This window comes from Scylla paramamosain, unplaced genomic scaffold (genome assembly GCF_035594125.1).
Source record: "Scylla paramamosain isolate STU-SP2022 unplaced genomic scaffold, ASM3559412v1 Contig129, whole genome shotgun sequence".
Taxonomy (NCBI): domain Eukaryota; kingdom Metazoa; phylum Arthropoda; class Malacostraca; order Decapoda; family Portunidae; genus Scylla; species Scylla paramamosain.
Window position 1 is genome coordinate 95,310 of NW_026973794.1, and position 14,310 is coordinate 109,619.

A 14,310-nucleotide genomic window follows, 5' to 3' on the forward strand; every position below is an offset into this window, starting at 1 on the left:
AAATGCAGCAATTGGCGTACTGCAAAAATGTGACTATTCTGCACTCATGAGATTTTTTACATTTAATAACAATATAGCTAAATAAATACTAAAATCCCAGTTGACTCAGTAGAACTTATATTTACTAGGGCACTTTGAGGACTTTTTTATGAATATTAAATATTCCTTTCTATACGAACAGATCTTGAGTATATCACATATCTATCAAAAGTACAAAAATATTTCATTACCTCTGTGGGAAATCACTTCACCTGAACCAAAGTATATGAAAATAAATTAACTGTTTCCTGTATCTGAAACATTTTTGGAAAAATAAGCAACTGTATGTGTTTATGAGAGAAGCACAGAAGGAATGCAAGGACTGAAATGTGCAAGGAATTTGATAACCAAGCTGAGAAAGAAAGAAAAAAAAGTCATCCTTTTAGAGAAAGTACTGCATCAGTAATAAGAAACACTGGAACCTGAATGTTGTCCTACTGCCCATGGAAAAGTTATAAACATGAGAAAATTCATAGCTGAAAGATTTTATTCAACACAAATAATGTGTCCAACAGCACGTCAGGTTAGGGCATGGACAGCCTACATTTTCCTCATGTTCTCATGTAAAAGATGAACTAGATAAGAGGCTTCAAAATCAAAATGAGGTAAAAGGAGAAATTACCTGAGCACATTTTTTAAACTAAAAATACATTAGATAAACTTGCAAAAATATTTCTACTAAACCACACTATACAATTTAATCAATTACTTGACTCTTCATCAGAGCATTCCTAAAAAATGATAAATAAATATATAAAAGTAATAATAAATCTAAGCATTTCACTGCATCAGCAAGCATGTAGAGAACTTTACATTATCATCATCATCATTACACTTCATTAAAAGACAATTCCAGAAATGAAAAAAAATCATAAAGAACCTAGGCATTTAACTATACATAAACCAGCGTGGAAAGAACTTTACATCATCAACATCATCATCACCATTATAATCACTGCATACACCAATAAAAAAGAGCATTCCAGAAAAAAAAATATGAACCTAGGTATTTAACTATGCAACACCAATCATGGAGAAAACCTTTATCATCATCATCATCATCATCATCACCACCATTATAATCATCATTATACTTGCATGGAGAAAACTTGACATCATCATCATCATCACCATTATAATCATCATTATACCATTAAAAAGAGCATTCCAGAAAAAAATAAATAATGAAATACATCACCTTTACAGCATCACCATTATAATCATTGACACATCATTAAGAAAAAAAAAAATTATTTAAGTACATCAGCAAGAATGGAAGAGAAGTTTCATCCACTTGAGTATCACAATTGTAGTGGCTGACAGCATCTGCAATAATTAAGATAATGAAAACATGATACAAAAGTTACATTGTTGTCTTCAGTCTTGAACACACAATACAAGTACTTTATATAAACAGTAAGGTATATACTACAGGGCAAATTGTTTAGTTCTACAGAAGTCAATGGTAATAAATAAATAAAATAAATGATGGCCCACTAAGTTTCCAGATAGGGATGACCAGCCCCTTTCTCCAGGCACAAGCACATTGAAGCAATCTAACTGTCATAGCACACTCATAGCATCGCTAATAAAATGAGTAATAAAGCAAATTAATTTTTGTGAGGTAAAATGAAATGGTAAATAAGACACTAATACATGTGACTTCCTGGAAGCTTATTTTTCACTCAACAAAAACCCAATATAAGTGTTCCAAGATTTCTTAAAAGAAAATAATAATGATTAATCTCCATAATGATCCAATATAAGTGTTCCAAGATTTCTTAAAAGAAAATAATAATGATTAATCTCCATAATGATCCAATATAAGTGTTCCAAGATTTCTTAAAAAAATGATAATGATTAATCTCCATAATGATCCAATATAAGTGTTCCAAGATTTCTTAAAAGAAAATAGTAATGATTAATCTCCATAATGATAAAACAATGTTTTCATAAGTAATAAACATTATCTTGTGGGATTTAGCTCCTCCAGTCTACATCAGCAATAGCATTAATCAGGGACAGGACCTTCGGATGGACTTCAGAATGCCTTTTGCAATGTTTTTTTTACTTCTATCTTGCTCTGCCATTCGGGATTGATGCCAACAAAACATCTGTAGTGACGAAGGGTAATGTACTATTGTGTACACATTGTAAATAATGTAAATTTTGTCCATATCCTTAAAAACTGCAATTCTAATCTGCAAGCTGTTACTACATACCACAGAGTTACATGAATCTCAGCTTAGTAATTTTAGTATAAGAAAAGCAATATGTCTTTGACTGTTAATACAGAAGGTGTTCTGGACAGATTTATCCATATATATATATATATATATATATATATATATATATATATATATATATATATATATATATATATATATATATATATATATATATATATATATGAATTACCTTTGAATGAACTCAGGTGTTGATGCAGAATCCATGGGGTACATTATAATGAAGTAGTAATAGGAGGCCAACAGCAAAGCTAGGCCAGTGGTAAATGTGGCAATATGCTCAGTGACAACAACACCATCAATTGCCAGCATATATCTTGCTGTAGTAAATCTTGATTCCCCTGAAAGTATTAAAAATAAATAAATAAATATAACCTAGCCACCTCTGGTAAGGATTTCATGACTTGTCTCTAGCATCTTCAACCCTTCCTCACCAAGCAATGCTTGTGGCAGAACTGCACTAGATATTTTACCTCCTCCACCTAAAGTCTCTCCCACAAAAGACCAGGTAATAATAATGGTAACGTAGTTTTTATAGACCACAAGGTACCTTTCTATCATAATTTTTATAACAAATACCCACACATCCCGTTCCTGTTCATTAAGCATAAAGGAACCAGTTAATAACTCTTTCAAAGGTGAAGTGATAAGAAAACTGCTATTATTTACAGTGTTCCTGGTTGCAGTATTACACCTCCTTTGGTTACATATCATTACCCATAAAAATTATAGGCTGATCCAAGTTATAAATGTCATTTCTTGTACTGGACACCTCCAAACTTGGCGACAACTCATCACAAAGGTCTGAATTTGATGAGTAGATAATTTCAGTTGGCAAGTCCTTAACTGTTTGACATCTTTGATGCCTACCTATGTGTTATGTGTGATTTAAATGTCTTTGAGAACATTTTGGAGCACTAATTAAAGGGGCACTGAATTCTGGTGCCATTATCAATGTGCTGTCTCAAATGCTTTGATAAATCCTTCATTCCATCACAAACTTGTTGGCACAACAGAGTTTTACACTGTAATTTCAAATGGAGACAAGATCAACAATTTTTCAACACTTTCTGACCTATATTCTTGATGGTCTCAGTATATATGAGCCTTTAGCCCTGTGTATGATGAAAGTGTTTGCAACCCCCTAATGGGCATTTGATAACTCTTCTGTATTCATTTGAATGCAACAGGCAATGATTTACATAATTTTTCACTGACCTTGATACATGATTACAGAGAGGACATGCAAACTCTGAATCCATGACACAAAAGTAATTACTAAAAAATCAGTAGTACTTAACGGTACTTGCCCTTCAGGAATTCAGGGATTATTACAATACTTAAGAAACATACTTTTTTTCCACGAGTGCTAGGTGGACTCGTGGAGCAAACTGCACTACATTTTCACTCATTCATCAGTCTTCCTCTCACCCGTGCCCATCAGCCGGATGTAACAGAGTACCACTTAACCTTGGTAACCAACCTAACAAACTAATGAAACTAACCACCATAACCAACCAAACCGAATTAGCTTGACCTAACTAACCTAACCTAGCGAAACCAGCATAATCTAACATAGGTATACAATCAAACTAACCAAACTAAGAGTGCAGGTCAGTCCCCATTAGTTAATAATTTAGTTTGCTAATGACTTCATGCTTCAACATAATTTATTTTAGATAGGTAAAAAAAAAAAAAGAGTATACATCATGCACAAATAAACGCACTTAGTAATGACATGGCTTACAAGCTGAGGTTAAGCAACCATTGAATTGTCACTTACATGCGAGGGAGGAGACCAGGAATGTTGTTGGATGCAAGGCCCTTAGGTCTTAGGGCCTTAGGAGGTAGGTAGGTAGAATACTGGTTGGCTGTGCCCTTGGTGGTGTTTTTGATGAGGCCGTGTAGTTAAGCCTCAGCAACAGCGTCAACACAGCCTCTAGTGTCCCAGAAGTGCAGTAAGCAGGTAGTATCAGGCTTGATGAAGGTACAGGCCTGGGTCTCACAAGGTACAGGATAAAGATGCAGCTACTAGTCTGGAACTGGCGTTTGGCGCCTGGTGGGCACCTCGTAATCGTGGACAAAAAAAAAAAAAAAAAAAAAAAAAATGGCGGTTTACCCGTTGGAAATATCGATGCGCATGTAACTACTTTTATGCTTTTATTATTCTTCTCATCATACTTCCTCAAAATTTCATATTACTAAATGTTTCAATTGAGATAACAAGAAATATTTCTTACCTAGCATATCTTCCCAGAGTAGAATATTCCATCTAATGATTACTGACGTTACTAGGTCGAAATAACCTTGCGTCACCGAAATATTATATAGAACGTCTGAGCTTTCTATTTCATTATGAACAATTTTCATCATCACCTTACGTAAAAATGTATACGATAAATGTACATCGACATACAATGGCAAGTTTTCAGTAACGATGCCAGGTGTCGCAATAAACAATACGCTTAACAAAGAAGGAAAAAAAAAAAAAAAAACATTTAAAGCATGTTTTTAAGGCTATTGGTGTATCAGCAATGAATAATTATTACATTCCAGGTATTTCATAAAGAATAATATCGAAGACAACCGCTTAGCAACAAAGAAAAAAAATGCAACATTTACAGACACCCTGTTGCTTCGATTTACAGTGCTTATCTGTATTTAATTCTATCACGATAAAATATTATTTAGATAATATGGAGACTTATGGTGTCTCGGCACACACTCAACATTGCCTATTAAATATTAACAAGGAATCACTCAAGAAATTCAAGACATCACAATCAAAATGCATGTCACATACAACAGTCGAAATTGTAAACCTTGGTTACAATTAGTTCCTGTTAGTATTTATTGGAAAAATACTGTAAAAAATTTTTTTTTACAGTGTATCACTCCCACGCTGATACCACCCTGCATTTTTCCACGTCTTTTCGTAGACATTCAACCCTTCAGGAAGTAAACATTTCACGCAGGGAATGCCTGACTTCTGATCTCTAAAATTTCTGATTGGGACAGAGCAAACTTGGTATTCAAACTTGGTAATTCAATGCCTCAAAAACTCAATTCCTCTCCTCCTCCTCCTCTTCTACTTTTTCTTCCTCCTCCCTGGCCTGCGTGGTGGTGGCGTGCTCTCACATTCGCAGGGGGCAGATCTGGAGGATAAAAAGCTTCAAAAATATACGCGGCGCTTCGTGCATAGCAAGGATTCTGGTCCTGCGCGTTGGCCGAGTTTTGATGCCGCCTGAGCCTACCGCTCCCCGAGCTTTCCCGGTACTGGGGACTGTTTGTCTGGCGCTGCGGTGAGGGAGTGTATCGGCTGTGGTATTGTCCAGGGTGTGTTGTGGAGGCGATGTTGAATGGACTGGGTGTAGAGAAGCTTACGGTAGGAATGGCTGGGCTGTGTCGTGTGAAATATGCGATTTAAAATGAGAGACTATGAGTCTCAGTAGATATTATTGGGATATGTAGTATATAAGTCGGTGAAAGGCAAGTTAGGTTTCTCAGAAGTAATAGTTGTGGGGGGTTAGAGGAGGGCACATGTGCAAGTGGCGGCGACAGGATTCCGACACTCGCTCCTTTTATCGTGAAGCTTTATCCCTCAGGCATGTGACGCACACACACACACTGGATCAACTGTGTGTTCTGCTGGCGTGGCCCTCCCGCTGCAAATCGCGCACACACACACACACACACACACACACACCACTTAGAACAAGAAGAAAAATATATCCTTGACAATTTTCTATTACTATTTCCATTTCTATTATTACTACTACTACCACCACCACCACTACTGTAACTCTCTCTCTCTCTCTCTCTCTCTCTCTCTCTCTCTCTCTGCATGCTCTGGAGGAACTTAATTATGAGCAATGGAGTGCGCCATATCCTGAGCCCCGCAGTTCCCTCCCTTGGAAGAATTACTACACTCGCAAACTCGCGGATAGCCATTTCCCTTTTATACTTTCCTCAAAAGTTGGTGGGCGCCGTCGTGTAAGCGAGCGAGTGAGCGTGTAGTACATGCCTGTACACCCAACTTTGCCGGAAGTGTTGGGTTGTGCATTACTAAATATGAGGTGTTGGGGGAGAAAGGGGAGTGGGCGGTAAATGCGATGAGGAGGTATGCATGGAGGTTGGTGCGTGATGGGTAGGGTTAGGCGTGTGTTGGGCTGTGGGTGTGTTGGGAGGAATAAGTCTGAGTGTACGTGTGTGTGGGTGTCAGTCAGTGGGGGATAGGAGTGTGTGTGTCTATGTGTGTGTGTAAGGTGCAACGAGAGGGCCACGCCAGCAGCACACCCCTGCTCCAGTAGAAGAGTGTCAAACGCCTGAAAGGAAAAGCATCACGGAGAAGGAGCGAGTGTCGAAACCCTGGCGCTGCTCCTCTGCCGTCGCCACGGCAGAGATTATTATATGATTTTCGTGTTTTAATCTTTTCATTTACAGTTATTCCTTCTCTTCTTTCTTTTCCTTCGTCATAAGTTTCATCATTATCTTTCATCATAATTGTTCCTTCCATATATAACAAAGATTTATGTATATTGAATATTAAGGTAGTTGGACGTGTTGACGTTTATATGATTTTATACACAATATATATATATATATATATATATATATATATATATATATATATATATATATATATATATATATATATATATATATATATATATATATATATATATATATATATATATATATATATATATAATAATTATTTTCACAATTGTTATCTTAATTTTAGTTGATTTTAACAATTTTATTTATTTTTAACATTTTGTATTACTGCTTTTTTACTCAACCACAATTGTCATGCCTTTTCATAATTTTGTAGCGGCGCCACATGTCCGAAATGTTGTAGCGCCAAATTTTTAAATCGCTGACGAAAACTCAAATGTTGTATTGTTTCAGTCTTTCAAAGACCATGCGTGTGTCTGCATAACCTCCCTGAGAGTTAGAGTGACAGTCCCGACGCTACTCGTTCTCCTCTGCCTGTAAATGATGCAGCGGTGGGCTGGTGGTCTAAAGGTTGACTTCGATCCCTCCTCACGGTAGTTTCTCTGCTGTGAAGTTAGTTTCTGTCATAACGCGTCCGCTCCACCTGACCTTGCTGCTGCGCCGGGCCTTGACTCAGTCTGTACCTCATGGCAGTATCCAGGTAGGAGACGTAACTCTCTCTCTCTCTCTCTCTCTCTCTCTCTCTCTCTCTCTCTCTCTCTCTCTCTCTCTCTCTCTCTGTGCTACACTACCCAAAAGACTGCAATACCAAAAAATCCACAAATAGGGAATCATGGGGGAAAAAAAAATGTGTACAATTGAAGCGAGTAATCCTTACTGGTTAAGAATGGAGTTCTCGTCACACACGGAAGGAGAGAATAGATTGCCTTTGTCCTTTTTAGGCTGCTGAATTATTCAGGAGACTGGAGTACAAAAGCATCTGTATGAAAAGTAGGCAGTCATAAGAAAAGTGTCTAGAATTAAAGGGGTAAAAAATAAATAGGATGTTAATTTTGTTTCTCTTTAGGCTACAGAGATATTAAAGGGACTGCAAGTCTAAAAAAAATATATTGTAAAAAATTGTGCAGCATTGTAGGGACTTTTCCTGCCTTGAAACAGGAAGAGAGAGAATAAGAGGCTAATTTTGTCCCCTTTAGGCTACATTATAAAAGGGACTGCAGTACAAACGCAAGCCTAAAAAAAATATGTTATAAAATTTGTGCAGCATTTTACGGACTTTTCCTGCCTTGAAATAAAGGAAGAGAGAATAAGAGGCTAATTTTGTCCTCTTTAGGCTCCATGATACAAGGGATGCAGTACAAACGCAAGTCTAAACAATACAGAGTCAAAACCATCCAGCACTCAGTGGCCCCATCGCGCTGGTCAGTAGAGGACCCGAGGCCATCAGACGCAGCGGAACCTTTCTGGGTCGTAAGGTGATAGCCCGGGGGACGTAAATAGGTGAGTATCCGGTGTGTGTCAGAATAATCCAATACTTACTTAAAGATCAGGGAAATTGAGCACACCAGACACGTTCCACATTACACAAGCTCTCGTCCTTCACCTCCATTCATTTCAGCCAGACGACGCGAGGAGGAAAGTGCGGGAGACTGGAACGAAGCACTGGAGAGTTATGAAGGATGAGTGTGAAGATTCTTTGTCTTTTTGTTTATCTATTTATTTATTCATTCATTTATCTGTTTATTTATTTATTTATTTTATTTATTTACTTATTTTTGTGGTGTGCGTTTGTGCAAGGTGTAGGGTCTGCTTGTTTTCTTTCTGAGATTTACACTATAATCTTTGAAGCAATACTCACATAAATGGGCACTGAATATTTAGTAAAGCTTCCCAAAGGTTTACACTGTCATCGTTCAAGCAATGCTCACCAGAGTGGGGACAACATTTAGTAAAGCTTCCCAAGTGTAGGTAGTTTGATGTTTACTTAGTAAAACCACAGCGGGTTGCTGAAATAAAATGGTTCTCTCATAAGGGCGCAATGATGATTAATTTTTGTCTCCTTTATTTTCTTTTTTTTTTTTTTAATGGTAATGCATGACGAGGGTTGCAGCATCACCATTATGGACACACTCTTCAAGACCCCCATTATTGTCCTCTCTGTGTGAAATGCGTATGGAAAGTACTTATAGAACACCAAATCCGAACTGTGGTCTCGGAATTTCGTGTTACTGGCCAGTGTTCAGTTATATGATGCTGCGAAGGGTCTTCGGGTCCTCCAGGCTCAGTTCCCTAACCTTGCAGAAATTGAGTCCATTGCAATATGAAAAGGATATAAAAAAGGTCCCAGATTATGAAAAAATGCAGTTGTAGTGTAGAATGTTACTAATATTGTACCAAAATGCATTATTCATACATATTTTGAAATTTTTAAAGCATTCTGTACATCTTACCGTGTTGTTTTATATTTGACAGTGCCACCGAAGTCCCGAGCGGCTTCGAGACAAGGAAGAGAAGCTACGCGGTTCACTTCAGCCAGCCAGTCAGTGGTCAGTAGCGTCAGCTTCGTTGTGGTGTACGCGTGAGTCTTGTGTTTTCTTGAACGCTTATTTGGGCTTTAGGTGAACGAAAACTCTCCCAAAGCCTGTCCACAGTGGTCAGCAGGTATGTTAACTTGGTAATGAGTGTATTTGGACATATACTGCTAGTGAAACTGGTGTGTTATGCCTCGCTAGGCTAGTAGGAAGCAAGCGGTTGCCAGACCATTAATAACTAGCATTCTTAATTTTGCATAGTTATCAGTTTTTGTATTTCATATGACTATCTAGGATGTAAGTGTTTCCAGTGCCATGAATCTAAAAGAATGGTGCTTGAAATGGGAGGTTGTAAGGCTGAGGGACACGAAAATAGGCTTGAGTGTTGGCGAGAGTGGGCGGTGCGCCTACTGTCTAGGCGTCTCTGCTCCCTCACCACGCACTCCGCCGCTGTCACAACATTCCCCGGTATATTACACTTGTTTCTTGAATGTTTACCGTAAAGTTTGCAATCAGGAATCATCGCAAACATTAACCATTGTTGTCTTTCTGATCACCAGCACATCCTCTGGCGTTCCACCTTCTACCACTCCGATATTATCTTCAACTTCCTTGTCGCTGTTTGTTCCTCCATCACTTTCATAACCATCATCAACTGCCTTTCCCTCATCAGCACATCCTTCACCTCCACCACATAAACTCGCTTCGCTTCATCATCAACTCATCCACACGAGGAATCATGTGGGGAGCCAAGAGTGAGAGAGCTGAGGTGAATCAACACTCGTTACTAGAATCACTGTTCATCTCATTAAATTGAGAGTGACTTACCTTGTTGCCATGGGTTTATCCATCCCCAACCCAGCCTGCCCCCAGCCTTACCTCCTCTAGTCTCACCTCCCCAGCGCCATCTTTCCAGCTTCCTGTTCTTAGCTTCGCCTCCCCAGCCTCACCTCCCCAGCCTTCCCTAGCCTCACCTCCTCAGTCCAACCTCCACAACCCTGACTTTCTAGTCTCGCCTCCTCTTCCCTGCTTACCATGCCACCCACCCCTCAGCTTCTCCACTCCCCAACTTTAGCAGTAACGACCCCCGCACGCCCCGTAATTGCACAAGTCATTACCGTGTGTGTGTGTGTGTGTGTGTGTGTCCACGAGGCGGCCAGGAAGCAGCATTAGTATTGGCCTTTAGGTATTTACATTGACGTATTTGGATGACGTGAATATCAAGCATCTCAGTTATACTTGAGGTGGGATTAGGTTAGCGGATGTTAGCTGGTTGTCTGTCTGTCTGTTTGTCTATCTGTTGATTTGTCTTTGTGCCGATACATCAGTCTTTTTTTTTTCTTTTTACCTCAGTTTTATTCTGTCTGTCTATCTATGTGTCTTTCTTTCTCTGCATCAGTCTATCTATCTATCTATCTATCTATCTATCTATCTATCTATCTATCATTCTATCTATCTATCTGCATCTGTTTGTCTAATTTCATCCATCTATTCATATATCTGTCTTATCTACCTATGTAACTTCTCATTTCTCTCTCTCTCTCTCTCTCTCTCTCTCTCTCTCTCTCTCTCTCTCTCTGGTAGGCTCTGTGGTATGTGGTTTGTGTGGCAGTCTGAAGGTTTACGTTCGATCGTGGAAACCTCCTTTTTTCGTCACCTTCACCTGGATGTTGCGGCGTCATGACTCAGTTAGAATCATTGATGCAGTGAGGCGCTGGTCACTGCATCGCGGGGGCGCTTCGATGACGAATACTATCGTGGGGGAACATTAGTAACTTCCAATAAAGTGTCCACCTAGTGTTAAGAAAGTGAGAGGAAGAAATGTTTGCCAACGCCCTTCATGAGGAGACGAAACGAACTGGAATAGACCAGAGAACCTCATGAAAATAAAGCCTTTTGCTTCACATTCGGTTTAAATTGTTGGACTTGCCTATGGACTCCCACACTCTGGCGTCTTGAATGAGTTTTTTTTTTTTTTTTATTGCATGAATACAAAAATAAAGTGAACCTCTTTCCTCTCACTCACAGTCTTCAAGGAACATTGTAGTTTTTGTTGTCCTTGGCACGAGCTCTTAAATGATAATACTAATAAAAAAAAACAATAAAAAAATATATAATCCAGTAAAGATTTCCCTCCCACTTACAGTCCTCGTTTTCTAAGCTCTCCACGGCAGGACTCCACGCAGGTCGCAGGAAACTGAGGGCAGAGTCTTCTTTTTGTATAGCCTTTGTTCTACTGTTAATATTCATTCTGCTTCGTGGGTTGGGAAGTGTTAAGTTGATATTTTCTTGTGTCTTAATTCTACACAATTATAAAACATTTCTTTCTGGAAAGTGAGGAAATACGAGTCAATTCTTTACCTTCAGTTTTTGTTCCATTAATACGAATCCCTGTGCTATAAAAATATAGTAATGTTTAATAGATATTTATTTTCACTTTTTATATTGTTCAGCACATAATCTTAGCCACGTTCCTTAACAGTGAGGAGGGATGCATAGTGTGTATCCCTAACCTTTGTTGTACTGATACCATTCCTTCTGCCGTAACTTTAGTGCTTTCCGCGAAATATTTTTCTCACTTTGAAAGTTCTTTACGACATAAATATCAAACATGTTCTTGGAAAGTGAGAAAACAGGATTATTTTTATCTGTCCTTTGTTCTACGCCTACGATTCCTCCTGTTTCCTAGGTTCGATAATCTCAAACTGACATTTTCACGCTTTTGTAATTCTTCAAGGGAGAAATTTCAAACACGTTCTTCAGAGTGGGGAGGCCTGTGTCTTCTTTACCTCTAAACTTTGTTCTGGTGATATGATTTGTTCTGCGATGTAACGTTAATAGTCTTCAGTACATATTTTCTACCTTGGTTTAGTAATACCATTCTATTTGGTATGTGTGTCTTAAGCTGATATTTTCTTGTGTTCTGAGTTTTTAGGAGAGGTTTTAATTACGTTCAGAAAAGTGAGGAAAGAAGAGCCTTCATAATCTTTACCCTTTTTCTACCAATGTGATTCCTTCTCTTACATCCGCTAGTAAGTCAATCAGCTGTTGACAGAGAGCCTTTTCCCTTTACGGGAGATAGTGGTGTAAAACTTGTCCTGGAAGATGACCAGTCACCTTGAGAAATATTTCATGCTTTTTTTGATGACGAATTGCTGGATCACATTATATCAGAGACCAATAAGTATGCAGCAAAAGTCTGTGATGAAAAAAAGGAGAAAGGGTAAAATGAAGAGAAAAAGCAGACTTGTTATGGAGAGATACTAACAAAGGAGAAATGTATGCATTTCTTGGATTGCTCCTTTTACAAGGAATTGTGAAAAAGCCATCTATCTATTCATATCACTCTACCAATCAGCTTATTGCTACTCTTTTTTTTGGAAAATGTATATCAAGAGACAGATTTGCTCTTCTTCTAAAGTACCTGCATTTCACTGACAATGAGGATAACAGTGACCCTACATACAAGTTCAAGGAGGTCCTGGATATTCTCATACAAAGATTAAAATCATCTTATGTTCCAAAGCAAAATGTAAGCATTGATGAGTCTCTCCTGCTCTGGAAAGGTAGGCTAAAGTGGAAGCGATATATTCCACTAAAACGAGCTACATTCGGTATAGAAAGTTATATCTTAGCTGAGTCTGATACTGGCTATGTTTGGGATCTTTTAGTCTACACAGGAAAGAAAACAAAATTATATATATATATATATATATATATATATATATATATATATATATATATATATATATATATATATATATATATATATATATATATATATATATATATATATATATATATATATATATATATATATATATATATATATATATATATATATATATATATATATATATATATATATATATATATATATATATATATATATATATATATATATATATATATATATATATATATATATATATATATATATATAATTTTTTTTTATCTATTTATTTATTTTGATTTTTTTTTTTTTTTTTTTTTTTTTTTTTTTTTTTTTTTTTTTTTGCGATGGCATTTGAGGCATGGTTCATAAAAGTGAGGAGAGGAGTACTCTTTACCTGAAGCTTTTGTTTTGGTAATACGATTCCTTGTGGTGTGTAACTTAAGTATTGTTTTTGTAAGGTCTTTAAGACAGAATTTCACCACGTGCCTGGAGTGTGAGGCGGGAAGAGTCGGTTCTTTATCGTTGGTCTTTTGGTCTTTTTTATTTCATTACGACAGAATCTCAGCCACTTCCCTGAAAAGTGACGACCAACGAGTACATGATTTATTTCTGGGTTTTGTTATACTAATGTGATTCCTTTTGTTATGTAAGTTAGTGAGTTTAAGTGATGTATTCTCGTTTTCTTAATTCTTCTTGACTATTTTAAACCACGTTCCAGAAAACTAAGGAAGGATCATAATTCCTTATCTGTGCCTTGTAATGTGGCAGTGCAGATCCTTCTCTGATGTAGATTTTAAGTTTTTTTTTTTCTTTTTTTTTCAGAATTGTTCTGGGCAGATTTTAAACCATGTTCATTATGAAAAGTTTTATTAGTCTTTAAGGAAATATTTCATCTTTCTCTCGCCAAACTTCTGAGGACAATAATCTGAGCCACGTTCAAGGTGAAGGCTTCGTTTCATGGAATAGAAAGGGATGTGTTTTGTTAATGTGTAGCGGCAGATTCATCCCAGAGCGTGTCTTTATAAGCTAGGGAGTCTTAGGCAAACATTTTCTTTTCTACTTCAGTTCCTCTGGATAGAAATCTGAGCCACATTCCTGGCAAAGTGAGAAGAAGTTTGTGTTTTCTTTATTTATAGCGTTAGTTTTATTTCCAGGGCTCATTTTTGGCACGTAAGTATATGTTTTATTTTTATTTATTACTTTTTTGATGAGGGAGGTGGACGTGACCAGAGTTTGAACTGAGCAGACTGAAAAGACTAGCGTTAACTGACTGAACCACAAGGCACTTGTTTTGTGCGTGTAAGCAAGCTACTCTTAAGTACATATTTTGTTTTATACATTTACCACGACGGAAATTTCT

General features: G+C 37.4%; 1 protein-coding gene and 1 long non-coding RNA gene across 4 annotated transcripts in view; one reads left to right on the plus strand and one right to left on the minus strand.

Moving 5' to 3' along the window:
* Positions 1 to 508: 508 nt before the first annotated feature.
* Positions 509 to 4,710, minus strand: LOC135099440 (uncharacterized). Of its 3 annotated transcripts, XR_010267969.1 has the most exons (4): positions 4,069 to 4,710; positions 2,458 to 2,626; positions 2,068 to 2,153; positions 509 to 1,365 (listed from the first exon to the last, which is right to left on the minus strand). It is a non-coding gene; the product is annotated as an uncharacterized LOC135099440 (long non-coding RNA). The 3 variants fall into 3 exon arrangements; XR_010267970.1 differs by lacking the exon at positions 2,068 to 2,153 and having other exon boundaries at positions 4,069 to 4,400; XR_010267968.1 differs by lacking the exon at positions 509 to 1,365 and having other exon boundaries at positions 1,372 to 2,153; positions 4,069 to 4,400.
* A 4,578-nt stretch (positions 4,711 to 9,288) lies between these two features.
* LOC135099438 (uncharacterized) overlaps positions 9,289 to 14,310 on the plus strand; it is a 34,421-nt gene continuing 29,399 nt past the window's right edge. The window contains exon 1 of the mRNA XM_064001807.1: positions 9,289 to 9,404. The gene's annotated coding sequence lies outside the window, so the exon portion shown is untranslated. The remainder of the gene's footprint in view (positions 9,405 to 14,310) is intronic.